Here is a 12,723-nt window from a genome sequence, read left to right as displayed (position 1 = left end):
GAAGCCTCCCATCTATCACCTTTAGAAACACTGAGGAACCCTCCCATTTATCACCTTTAGAAACACTGAGGAACCCTCCCATCTATCACCTTTAGAAACACTGAGGAACCCTCCCATCTATCACCTTTAGAAACACTGAGGAACCCTCCCATCTATCACCTTTAGAAACACTGAGGAACCCTCCCATTTATCACCTTTAGAAACACTGAGGAACCCTCCCATCTATCACCTTTAGAAACACTGAGGAACCCTCCCATCTATCACCTTTAGAAACACTGAGGAACCCTCCCATTTATCACCTTTAGAAACCCTCCCATTTATCACCTTTAGAAACACTGAGGAACCCTCCCATCTATCACCTTTAGAAACACTGAGGAACCCTCCCATCTATCACCTTTAGAAACACTGAGGAACCTCCCATCTATCACCTTTAGAAACACTGAGGAACCCTCCCATCTATCACACTTTAGAAACACTGAGGAACCCTCCCATCTATCACCTTTAGAAACACTGAGGAACCCTCCCATCTATCACCTTTAGAAACACTGAGGAACCCTCCCATCTATCACATTTAGAAACACTGAGGAACCCTCCCATCTATCACCTTTAGAAACACTGAGGAACCCTCCCATCTATCACCTTTAGAAACACTGAGGAACCCTCCCATCTATCACATTTAGAAACACTGAGGAACCCTCCCATCTATCACCTTTAGAAACACTGAGGAACCCTCCCATCTATCACCTTTAGAAACACTGAGGAACCCTCCCATCTATCACCTTTAGAAACACTGAGGAACCCTCCCATCTATCACCTTTAGAAACACTGAGGAACCCTCCCATCTATCACCTTTAGAAACACTGAGGAACCCTCCCATCTATCACCTTTAGAAACACTGAGGAACCCTCCCATCTATCACCTTTAGAAACACTGAGAACCCTCCCATCTATCACCTTTAGAAACACTGAGGAACCCTCCCATCTATCACCTTTAGAAACACTGAGGAACCCTCCCATCTATCACCTTTAGAAACACTGAGGAACCCTCCCATCTATCACCTTTAGAAACACTGAGGAACCCTCCCATCTATCACCTTTAGAAACACTGAGGAACCCTCCCATCCTATCACCTTCAGGCACTGAGACCTCCATTTATCACCTTTAGGAAACACTGAGGAACCCTCCATTTTATCACCTTTAGAAACACTGAGGAAGCCTCCATCTATCACCCAGCTAGAAACACTGAGGAACCCTCCCATTTATCACCTTTAGAACACTGAGGAACCCTCCACTATATCACCTTAGGAAACACTGAGGAACCCTCCCATCTATCACCTTTAGAAACGCTGAGACCCTCCCATCTATCACCTTTAGAAACGCTGGGGAACCTCCCGTTTGTCACCTTTAGAAACAAATGAGGAAACCTCCCCGTCTATCATGACTAGAAACAATGAGGAACCCACCACGCCATCGCCTTTAGAGCACTTTCGAGAACCCTCCATTTATCATGACTAGAAACCTCCCCATTTATCACCTTGTGGAACACTGGGAGGGACCTCCCATCTGTCACCTTCAAGTACTGAGGGACCTCCCATCTATCACCTTTAGGAAACACTGAGGAACCCTCCCATCTATCACCTTTAGAAACACTGAGGAAACCTCTCCTATTTATCACCTTTAGAAACAATGAGAACCTCCATTTATCACCTTGAAACACTGAGACCCTCCCATTTTATCCACCTTTAGGAAACACTGAGGAACCCTCCCATCTATCACCTTCAGAGAAACACTGAGGAACCCTCCAATCGATCACATTTAGAAACACTGAGGAACCCTCCCATTTATCACCTTTAGAAACACTGAGGAACCCTCCCATCTATCACCTTTAGAAACACTGAGGAACCCTCCCATCTATCACCTTTAGAAACACTGAGGAACCCTCCCATCTATCACCTTTAGAAACACTGAGGAACCCTCCCATCTATCACCTTTAGAAACACTGAGGAACCCTCCCGTCTATCACCTTTAGAAACACTGAGGAACGCTCCCATCTATCACCTTTAGAAACACTGAGGAACCCTCCCATCTATCACCTTTAGAAACACTGAGGAACCCTCCCATCTATCACCTTTAGAAACACTGAGGAACCCTGCCATCTATCACCTTTAGAAACACTGAGGAACCCTCCCATCTATCACCTTTAGAAACACTGAGGAACCCTCCCATCTATCACCTTTAGAAACACTGAGGAACCCTCCCATCTATCACCTTTAGAAACACTGAGGAACGCTCCCATCTATCACCTTTAGAAACACTGAGGAACCCTCCCATCTATCACCTTTAGAAACACTGAGGAACCCTCCCATCTATCACCTTTAGAAACACTGAGGAACGCTCCCATCTATCACCTTTAGAAACACTGAGGAACCCTCCCATCTATCACCTTTAGAAACACTGAGGAACCCTCCCATCTATTACCTTTAGAAACACTGAGGAACCCTCCCATCTATCACCTTCAGAAACACTGAGGAACCCTCCCATCTATCACCTTTAGAAACACTGAGGAACCCTCCCATCTATCACCTTTAGAAACACTGAGGAACCCTCCCATCTATCACCTTTAGAAACACTGAGGAACCCTCCCATCTATCAGCCCTTTCAAGCTTAACATCCTTATCATTTATCGCCCTCCAGGTTCCCTTGGAGAGTTCATCAATGAGCTTGATGCCTTGATAAGCTCCTTTCCTGAGGACGGCTCACCTCTCACAGTTCTGGGCGACTTTAACCTCCCCACGTCTACCTTTGACTCATTCCTCTCTGCCTCCTTCTTTCCACTCCTCTCCTCTTTTGACCTCACCCTCTCACCTTCCCCCCTACTCACAAGGCAGGCAATACGCTTGACCTCATCTTTACTAGATGCTGTTCTTCCACTAACCTCATTGCAACTCCCCTCCAAGTCTCCGACCACTACCTTGTATCCTTTTCCCTCTCGCTCTCATCCAACACTTCCCACACTGCCCCTACTCGGATGGTATCGCGCCGTCCCAACCTTCGCTCTCTCTCCCCCGCTACTCTCTCCTCTTCCATCCTATCTTCTCTTCCCTCTGCTCAAACTTTCTCCAACCTATCTCCTGATTCTGCCTCCTCAACCCTCCTCTCCTCCCTTACTGCATCCTTTGACTCCCTATGTCCCCTATCCTCCAGGCCGGCTCGGTCCTCCCCTCCCGCTCCGTGGCTCGACGACTCATTGCGAGCTCACAGAACAGGGCTCCGGGCAGCCGAGCGGAAATGGAGGAAAACTCGCCTCCCTGCGGACCTGGCATCCTTTCACTCCCTCCTCTCTACATTTTCCTCCTCTGTCTCTGCTGCTAAAGCCACTTTCTACCATTCTAAGTTCCAAGCATCTGCCTCTAACCCTAGGAAGCTCTTTGCCACCTTCTCCTCCCTCCTGAATCCTCCCCCCTCCCTCCTCCTCTCTGCAGATGACTTCGTCAACCATTTTGAAAAGAAGGTCGATGACATCCGATCCTCGTTTGCTAAGTCAAACGACACCGCTGGTTCTGCTCACACTGCCCTACCCTATGCTCTGACCTCTTTCTCCCCTCTCTCTCCAGATGAAATCTCGCGTCTTGTGACGGCCGGCCGCCCAACAACCTGCCCGCTTGACCCTATCCCCTCCTCTCTTCTCCAGACCATTTCCGGAGACCTTCTCCCTTACCTCACCTCGCTCATCAACTCATCCCTGACCGCTGGCTACGTCCCTCCCGTCTTCAAGAGAGCGAGAGTTGCACCCCTTCTGAAAAAACCTACACTCGATCCCTCCGATGTCAACAACTACAGACCAGTATCCCTTCTCTCTTTTCTCTCCAAAACTCTTGAGCGTGCCGTCCTTGGCCAGCTCTACCGCTATCTCTCTCAGAATGACCTTCTTGATCCAAATCAGTCAGGTTTCAAGACTAGTCATTCAACTGAGACTGCTCTTCTCTGTATCACGGAGGCGCTCCGCACTGCTAAAGCTAACTCTCTCTCCTCTGCTCTCATCCTTCTAGACCTATCGGCTGCCTTCGATACTGTGAACCATCAGATCCTCCTCTCCACCCTCTCCGAGTTGGGCATCTCCGGCGCGGCCCACGCTTGGATTGCGTCCTACCTGACAGGTCGCTCCTACCAGGTGGCGTGGCGAGAATCTGTCTCCTCACCACGCGCTCTCACCACTGGTGTCCCCCAGGGCTCTGTTCTAGGCCCTCTCTTATTCTCGCTATACACCAAGTCACTTGGCTCTGTCATAACCTCACATGGTCTCTCCTATCATTGCTATGCAGACGACACACAATTAATCTTCTCCTTTCCCCCTTCTGATGACCAGGTGGCGAATCGCATCTCTGCATGTCTGGCAGACATATCAGTGTGGATGACGGATCACCACCTCAAGCTGAACCTCAGCAAGACGGAGCTCCTCTTCCTCCCGGGGAAGGACTGCCCGTTCCATGATCTCGCCATCACGGTTGACAACTCCATTGTGTCCTCCTCCCAGAGCGCTAAGAACCTTGGCGTGATCCTGGACAACACCCTGGCGTTCTCAACTAACATCAAGGCGGTGTCCCGTTCCTGTAGGTTCATGCTCTACAACATCCGCAGAGTACGACCCTGCCTCACACAGGAAGCGGCGCAGGTCCTAATCCAGGCACTTGTCATCTCCCGTCTTGATTACTGCAACTCGCTGTTGGCTGGGCTCCCTGCCTGTGCCATTAAACCCCTACAACTCATCCAGAACGCCGCAGCCCGTCTGGTGTTCAACCTTCCCAAGTTCTCTCCACGTCACCCCGCTCCTCCGCTCTCTCCACTGGCTTCCAGTTGAAGCTCGCATCCGCTACAAGACCATGGTGCTCGCCTACGGAGCTGTGAGGGGAACGGCACCTCAGTACCTCCAGGCTCTGATCAGGCCCTACACCCAAACAAGGGCACTGCGTTCATCCACCTCTGGCCTGCTCGCCTCCCTACCACTGAGGAAGTACAGTTCCCGCTCAGCCCAGTCAAAACTGTTCGCTGCTCTGGCCCCCAATGGTGGAACAAACTCCCTCACGACGCCAGGACAGCGGAGTCAATCACCACCTTCCGGAGACACCTGAAACCCTACCTCTTCAAGGAATACCTAGGATAGGGTAAGTAAGGGTAGGTAATCCTTCTCCCCCCCAACAAGATTTAGATGCAAGTGGCTGTTCCACTGGTTGTCATAAGGTGTATGCACCAATTTGTAAGTCGCTCTGGATAAGAGCGTCTGCTAAATGACTTAAATGTAAATGTAAATGTAAATGTATCACCTTTAGAAACACTGAGGAACCCTCCCATCTATCACCTTTAGAAACACTGAGGAACCCTCCAATCTATCACCTTTAGAAACACTGAGGAACCCTCCCATCTATCACCTTTAGAAACCCTCCCATCTATCACCTTTAGAAACACTGAGGAACCCTCCCATCTATCACCTTTAGAAACACTGAGGAACCCTCCCATCTATCACCTTTAGAAACACTGAGGAACCCTCCCATCTATCACCTTTAGAAACACTGAGGAACCCTCCCATCTATCACCTTTAGAAACACTGAGGAACCTCCCATCTATCACCTTTAGAAACACTGAGGAACCCTCCCATCTATCACCTTTAGAAACACTGAGGAACCCTCCCATCTATCACCTTTAGAAACACTGAGGAACCCTCCCATCTATCACCTTTAGAAACACTGAGGAACCCTCCCATCTATCACCTTTAGAAACACTGAGGAACCTCCCGTATCACCTTTAGAAACACTGAGGAACCCTCCCATCTATCACCTTTGTTACCTGAAACACTGAGGAACCCTCCCATCTATCACCTTTAGAACCCTCCTATCACCTTTAGAAGCAGGAACGCTCCCATCATGCCTTCAGAAACACTGAGGAGCGGCTCCCCATCTATCACCTTTAGAAACACCGAGGAACCCTCCCATCACCTTTAGAAACACTGAGGAACCACTCCATCTATCACCTTTAGAAACACTTTGAGGAACCCTCCCATCTATCACCTTTAGAAACACTAGAACCCTCCATCTATCACCTTTAGAAACACTGAGGAACCCTCCCATCTATCACCTTCGTACAAGGAACATATCACTCACTTTAGAAACACTGAGGAACCCTCCCATCTATCACCTTTAGAAACACTGAGGAACCCTCCCATCTATCACCTTTAGAAACACTGAACCTCCCATCTATCACCTTTAAAGTAAGGACGCTCCCATCTGCTGCTCCTCTATCCACTCTTGAGACCTGCACACACACACACACACACACACACACACACACACACACACACACACACACACACACACACACACACACACACACACACACACACACACACACACACACACACACACACACACACACACACACTTGTTAATGACATTCGTAATTAAACTTTTGTCAAAATAAAATGTTACATCCTGACTCCTCCCCCTCCCACCCCCAGTCCCTCCTCTTCCCTCCAGTCTCTCCTCTTCCCTCCCCTCCTCATCCCCCAGTCCCTCTCCCTCCAGTCCCTCCCCCAGTCCCTCCCCCTCCCCCCAGTCCCTCCTCTAGTCCCTCCCCCCCAGTCCCACCCCCAGTCCCTCCCCTTCATCCTCATCCCCCAGTCCCTCCCCAGTCTTCCCTCAGTCCCCCCTCTTCCTCCCTCCTCCAGTCCTCCCCCAGTCCCTCCTCAGTCCCCCCTCCCAGTCCCTCCCCCAGTCCCTCCTCCAGTCCCTCCTCCCAGTCCCTCCTCCAGTCCCTCCCCTTCCCTCCCCCAGTCCCTCCCCAGTCCCTCCCCCAGTCCCTCCTCCAGTCCCTCCAGTCTCTCCCCAGTCCCTCCCCCCAGTCCCTCCCCCAGTCCCTCCCCCAGTCCCTCCTCCAGTCCCTCCCCTTCCTCCTAGTCCCTCCCCCCAGTCCCTCTGTACCTTCATCCTCAGTCCCCGGCCCCCATGGTCCGAAGACTCTAGTCCCATGATTGGCTGGAGCTCCCTCCCCCAGGTTCTGCCCCTCCCTCCCCCAATCCCTCCTCTCAGCCAGACACCATCCACTCACCCCAGGTTACAGAGAGTGTCCAGTCCCTCCCCCAGTCCCTCCCCCAGTCCCTCCCCAGTCCCTGTGCCAGTGTGTCCCCTTCCTCCTCGTCCCTCCCCGTGTGTTTGTCTGTCCTCTTATGTGTGTGTGTCTCTGTGTGCCAGTAGTGTGTGTGTGTCTGTTTGTGATGGTGTCAGCGCAGCTGTGTGGTGACATGATTGGCTGGAGCTTCCAGGTCAGTAAGTAGCAGCCCAGAACTGCTCCCTCTGCTGCTGACTGGCTGTCTCCCACCAGACACACCTCCACTGGACACACACACAGGTTACAGGAGAGTCAGTGGATGTCCGTGTTTAAGACTCTCTGTGCCCACCAACCTCTGTATGGGTCAACACATGGTTCTGGAGAACCCTGCAGCCTCCTGTGGCTGTGTGTGTCTGTATGGGTCAACTGGAGAACCCTGCAGCCTCCTGACAGATGTGTTATTAAACCCTCTGTATGTCAACACATGTGCCAGCCTCCTGACAGACAGACTGGCTGTTATTAAAGTGGGTGGTTCTGGAGAACCCTGTCCCTGACAGACAGACTGTGTTATTAAACCTTCAGTCCCCTCACACACACTCTATGGGTGGTTCTGGACCCTCAGCCTGACAGACAGACTCTTCTTGTATGGGTCTGGTTCTGGAGAAACCTTTCAGACAGACTGGCATCGGTTCTGGAGAACCCTGCAACCTACAGACAGCCCCCACCAACCTCTATATGGGTCAACAGCCCTCCCTCTGCTGGCTGTTACTCTATATGGCAACACATGGTTCTGGATGCAGCCTACACAGACTGGCTGTCCACCTCTATATGGGTCAACACATGGTTCTGGAGAACCCTGCAGCCTCCTGACAGACAGACTGGCTGTTATTAAACCCACCACCTCATATGGGTCAACACATGGTTCTGGAGAACCCTGCAGCCTCCTGACAGACAGACTGGCTGTTATTAAAACCCACCAACCTCTGTATGGGTCAACACATGGTTCTGGAGAACCCTGCAGCCTCCTGACAGACAGACTGGCTGTTTTAAACCCACCAACCTCTGTAAGGGTCAACCCTGGACCAGCCTCCTGACAGACAGACTGGCTGTTATTAAACCCACCAACCTCTATGGGTCAACACATGGTTCTGGAGAACCCTGCAGCCTCCTGACAGACAGACTGGCTGTTTAAACCCCACCAACCTCTGTAACCATGGTTCTGGACCAACAGACAGACTGGCTGTTATTAAACCCACCTGGGTCAACACATGGTTCTGGAGAACCCTGCAGAACCTCAAACCCACCAACCTCTGTATGGGTCAACCACATGATTCTGGAGAGCCCTGCAGCCTCCTGACAGACAGACTGGCTGTTATTAAACCCACCAACCTCTATATGGGTCAACACATGGTTCTGGAGAACCCTGCAGCCTCCTGACAGACAGACTGGCTGTTATTAAACTGTTAACACATGGTTCTGGAGAACCCACTAACAGACTGGCTGTTATTAAACCCACTAGCCTCTGTATGGGTCAACACATGGTTCTGGAGAACCCTGCAGCCTCTGACAGACAGACTGGCTGTTATTAAACCCAGAGTTGGTAGAATCATATTCAATAAGTCACAGGTTTATTGGTACTAAGAGTGCTTCTCCACCAGTATAAACTCTGGGCTGTGAAGACAGACACTATCAACATCTTGGTTTGTTACCTCTTAGAAAACATACTAAATATTTGACTGATAAACGTGGAGCAGGTTGTGTATAGATCACTAAAACGGTATCACACACACACACACACACACACACACACACACACACACACACACACACACACACACACACACACACACACACACACACACACACACACACACACACACACACACACACACACACACACACACACACACACACACACGTAAAAGGAGAGACTCACCTGCTATAGCAGCCCTGATGTTCTCCTTACAGGTGTCCCAGTACTCTGTCCCACACACACCCAGAGAGTTCCTCCCTAGACCAACTACTGCTATGCATGGGAAGTCCTGTATGCGCACACACACACACACACACACACACACACACACACACACACACACACACACACACACACACAGTAATTAGTAAGCGTGTATCGTCTTGCTCTCATCTATAATATCTGCTGCTCAGTGAGATGACGAGTTTAATATCTGTTGTTACAGCGTCACTACAGTTAATATATATATATATTATATTCTGGTAATATAGTTAATATATATATTACCTCATGAAGACTGTAGAATATTGTGGTAATATAGTTAAAATATATATTACCTCATGAAGACCGTAGAATATTCTGGTAATATAGTTCATATATATATATTACCTCATGAAGACTGTAGAATATTCTGGTAATATAGTTAATATATATATTACCTCATGAAGACCGTAGAATATTCTGGTAATATAGTTAATATATATATTACCTCATGAAGACTGTAGAATATTCTGGTAATATAGTTAATATATATATTACCTCATGAAGACTGTAGAATATTCTGGTAATATAGTTAATATATATATTACCTCATGAAGACTGTAGAATATTCTGGTAATATAGTTAATATATATATTACCTCATGAAGACCGTAGAATATTCTGCTCTTCCCTTTCTTCAGACCTGGTCCTGATCTGAGGAGTTGCCAAGGAGAAAGGTTTTACACCAGTCAACACACAAACACACTCTTACAGATAGGATGTGTGTGTGTGTGAGGTGTGTGTGTGAAGGTGTGTGTGAAGGTGTGTGTGTGAAGGTGTGTGTGTGTAGGTGTGCGTGTGAAGGTGTGTGTGTGAAGGTGTGCGTGTGACGGTGTGTGTGGACGGTGTGTGTGTGAAGGTGTGTGTGTGACGGTGTGTGTGTGTGAAGATGTGTGTGTGTGAAGGTGTGCGTGTGAAGGTGTGCGTGTGAAGGTGTGCGTGTGAAGGTGTGCGTGTGTAGGTGTGTGTGTGACGGTGTGCGTGTGACGGTGTGTGTGTGACGGTGTGTGTGTGACGTGTGTGTGACGGTGTGTGACGGTGTGTGACGGTGTGTGTGACGGTGTGTGACGTGTGTGTGACGGTGTGTGTGTAGGTGTGTGTGACGTGTGTGTGTGACGGTGTGTGTGACGGTGTGTGTGTGACGGTGTGTGTGACGGTGTGTGTGACGGTGTGTGTGTGTGACGGTGTGTGTGTGACGGTGTGTGTAGGTGTGTGTGTAGGTGTGTGTGTAGTGTGTGTGTAGGTGTGTAGGTGTGTGTGTGTGTGACTCACATCTTTAGCAGCTCAGTCAGTTTACCAGACAGAACTCTGTCGACACCAGCTGCTGATTCAGTTAGATGGAGAGAGTCGTCCTCCTTCTCGCTCTCGTAAACGCCGAGTACCAGACCCTGTGTGGACACACAGTCAACACAACCAGTTAACACACTAGCTAGCTACTAGCACAGCAGCAGCAACAACAACAGACAGTAGAGGGCTGTGGCTCGCTGTACATGACAGTCACAGGACTATTGATAGGAGTTGTGAGGAGAGGCAGGTTGAGGTTCCCAGGGTTAGAGTGGTGCAGAGAGTTGACATATGCTGAGGCAGTGAAGACAGGAGAAGATGGGCCTGAGGAGAGGGGTCCTGAGAGGAGGGGTGTAGTAGATCTGTACCAGAACAGAGGGAGGGGTGTAGTAGATCTGTACCAGAACAGAGAGGAGGGGTGTAGTAGATCTGTACCAGAACAGAGGGAGGGATCCTGAGAGGAGGGGTGTAGTAGATCTGTACCAGAACAGAGAGGAGGGTGTAGTAGATCTGTACCAGAACAGAGAGGAGGGTGTAGTAGATCTGTACCAGAACAGAGGGAGGGGTGTAGTAGATCTGTACCAGAACAGAGAGGAGGGGTGTAGTAGATCTGTACCAGAACAGAGAGGAGGGGTGTAGTAGATCTGTACCAGAACAGAGGGAGGGGTGTAGTAGATCTGTACCAGAACAGAGAGGAGGGGTGTAGTAGATCTGTACCAGAACAGAGGGAGGGGTGTAGTAGATCTGTACCAGAACAGAGGGAGGGGTGTAGTAGATCTGTACCAGAACAGAGAGGAGGGGTGTAGTAGATCTGTACCAGAACAGAGAGGAGGGGGTGTAGTAGATCTGGACCAGAACAGAGAGGAGGGGTGTAGTAGATCTGGACCAGAACAGAGAGGAGGGGTGTAGTAGATCTGTACCAGAACAGAGAGGAGGGATCCTGAGAGGAGGGGTGTAGTAGATCTGTACCAGAACAGAGAGGAGGGGTGTAGTAGATCTGTACCAGAACAGAGAGGAGGGGTGTAGTAGATCTGTACCAGAACAGAGGGAGGGGTGTAGTAGATCTGTACCAGAACAGAGGGAGGGATCCTGAGAGGAGGGGTGTAGTAGATCTGTACCAGAACAGAGAGGAGGGGTGTAGTAGATCTGTACCAGAACAGAGAGGAGGGGTGTAGTAGATCTGTACCAGAACAGAGGGAGGGATCCTGAGAGGAGGGGTGTAGTAGATCTGTACCAGAACAGAGAGGAGGGGTGTAGTAGATCTGTACCAGAACAGAGAGGAGGGGTGTAGTAGATCTGTACAAGAACAGAGGGAGGGATCCTGAGAGGAGGGGTGTAGTAGATCTGTACCAGAACAGAGGGAGGGGTGTAGTAGATCTGTACCAGAACAGAGAGGAGGGGTGTAGTAGATCTGTACCAGAACAGAGGGAGGGATCCTGAGAGGAGGGGTGTAGTAGATCTGTACCAGAACAGAGAGGAGGGGTGTAGTAGATCTGTACCAGAACAGAGAGGAGGGGTGTAGTAGATCTGTACAAGAACAGAGGGAGGGATCCTGAGAGGAGGGGTGTAGTAGATCTGTACAAGAACAGAGGAGGGATCCTGAGAGGAGGGTGTAGTAGATCTGTACCAGAACAGAGGGAGGGGTGTAGTAGATCTGTACCAGAACAGAGAGGAGGGGTGTAGTAGATCTGTACCAGAACAGAGGGAGGGGTGTAGTAGATCTGTACCAGAACAGAGGGAGGGGTGTAGTAGATCTGTACCAGAACAGAGAGGAGGGTGTAGTAGATCTGTACCAGAACAGAGAGGAGGGTGTAGTAGATCTGTACCAGAACAGAGAGGAGGGGTGTAGTAGATCTGTACCAGAACAGAGAGGAGGGTGTAGTAGATCTGTACCAGAACAGAGAGGAGGGATCCTGAGAGGAGGGGTGTAGTAGATCTGTACCAGAACAGAGGGAGGGATCCTGAGAGGAGGAGTGTAGTAGATCTGTACCAGAACAGAGGGAGGGGTGTAGTAGATCTGTACCAGAACAGAGAGGAGGGGTGTAGTAGATCTGTACCAGAACAGAGAGGAGGGGTGTAGTAGATATGTACCAGAACAGAGAGGAGGGGTGTAGTCAGATCTGTACCAGAACAGAGAGGAGGGGTGTAGTAGATCTGTACCAGAACAGAGAGGAGGGGTGTAGTAGATCTGTACCAGAACAGAGAGGAGGGGTGTAGTAGATCTGTACCAGAACAGAGGGAGGGATCCTGAGAGGAGGGGTGTAGTAGATCTGTACCAGAACAGAGAGGAGGGGTGTAGTAGATCTGTACCAGAACAGAGAGGAGGGGT

The 12,723-nt window shown here is 49.9% G+C and overlaps 2 long non-coding RNA genes across 10 annotated transcripts; both read right to left on the bottom strand.

The window, feature by feature from the left end:
* Positions 1–469: 469 nt before the first annotated feature.
* On the bottom strand, positions 470–2,800 carry LOC127921360 (uncharacterized). 3 transcript variants are annotated; one of them, XR_008108800.1, is made up of 3 exons: positions 2,128–2,800; positions 2,023–2,092; positions 470–919 (listed from the first exon to the last, which is right to left on the bottom strand). It is a non-coding gene; the product is annotated as an uncharacterized LOC127921360 (long non-coding RNA). The 3 variants fall into 3 exon arrangements; XR_008108799.1 differs by having other exon boundaries at positions 470–884; XR_008108801.1 differs by having other exon boundaries at positions 470–849.
* Positions 2,801–7,455: 4,655 nt separating this feature from the next.
* Positions 7,456–10,501, bottom strand: LOC127921361 (uncharacterized). 7 transcript variants are annotated; one of them, XR_008108807.1, is made up of 4 exons: positions 10,383–10,501; positions 9,710–9,764; positions 9,034–9,139; positions 7,456–7,494 (listed from the first exon to the last, which is right to left on the bottom strand). It is a non-coding gene; the product is annotated as an uncharacterized LOC127921361 (long non-coding RNA). The 7 variants fall into 7 exon arrangements; XR_008108808.1 differs by lacking the exon at positions 7,456–7,494 and adding an exon at positions 7,523–7,543; XR_008108802.1 differs by lacking the exon at positions 7,456–7,494 and adding an exon at positions 7,911–7,963.
* Between the last annotated feature and the right edge of the window lie 2,222 nt (positions 10,502–12,723).

This window comes from Oncorhynchus keta, unplaced genomic scaffold (genome assembly GCF_023373465.1).
Source record: "Oncorhynchus keta strain PuntledgeMale-10-30-2019 unplaced genomic scaffold, Oket_V2 Un_contig_22091_pilon_pilon, whole genome shotgun sequence".
NCBI lineage: Eukaryota > Metazoa > Chordata > Actinopteri > Salmoniformes > Salmonidae > Oncorhynchus > Oncorhynchus keta.
Note: the sequence above shows the minus strand (reverse complement) of the source record. Positions and strands in the feature narration are given on the sequence as shown.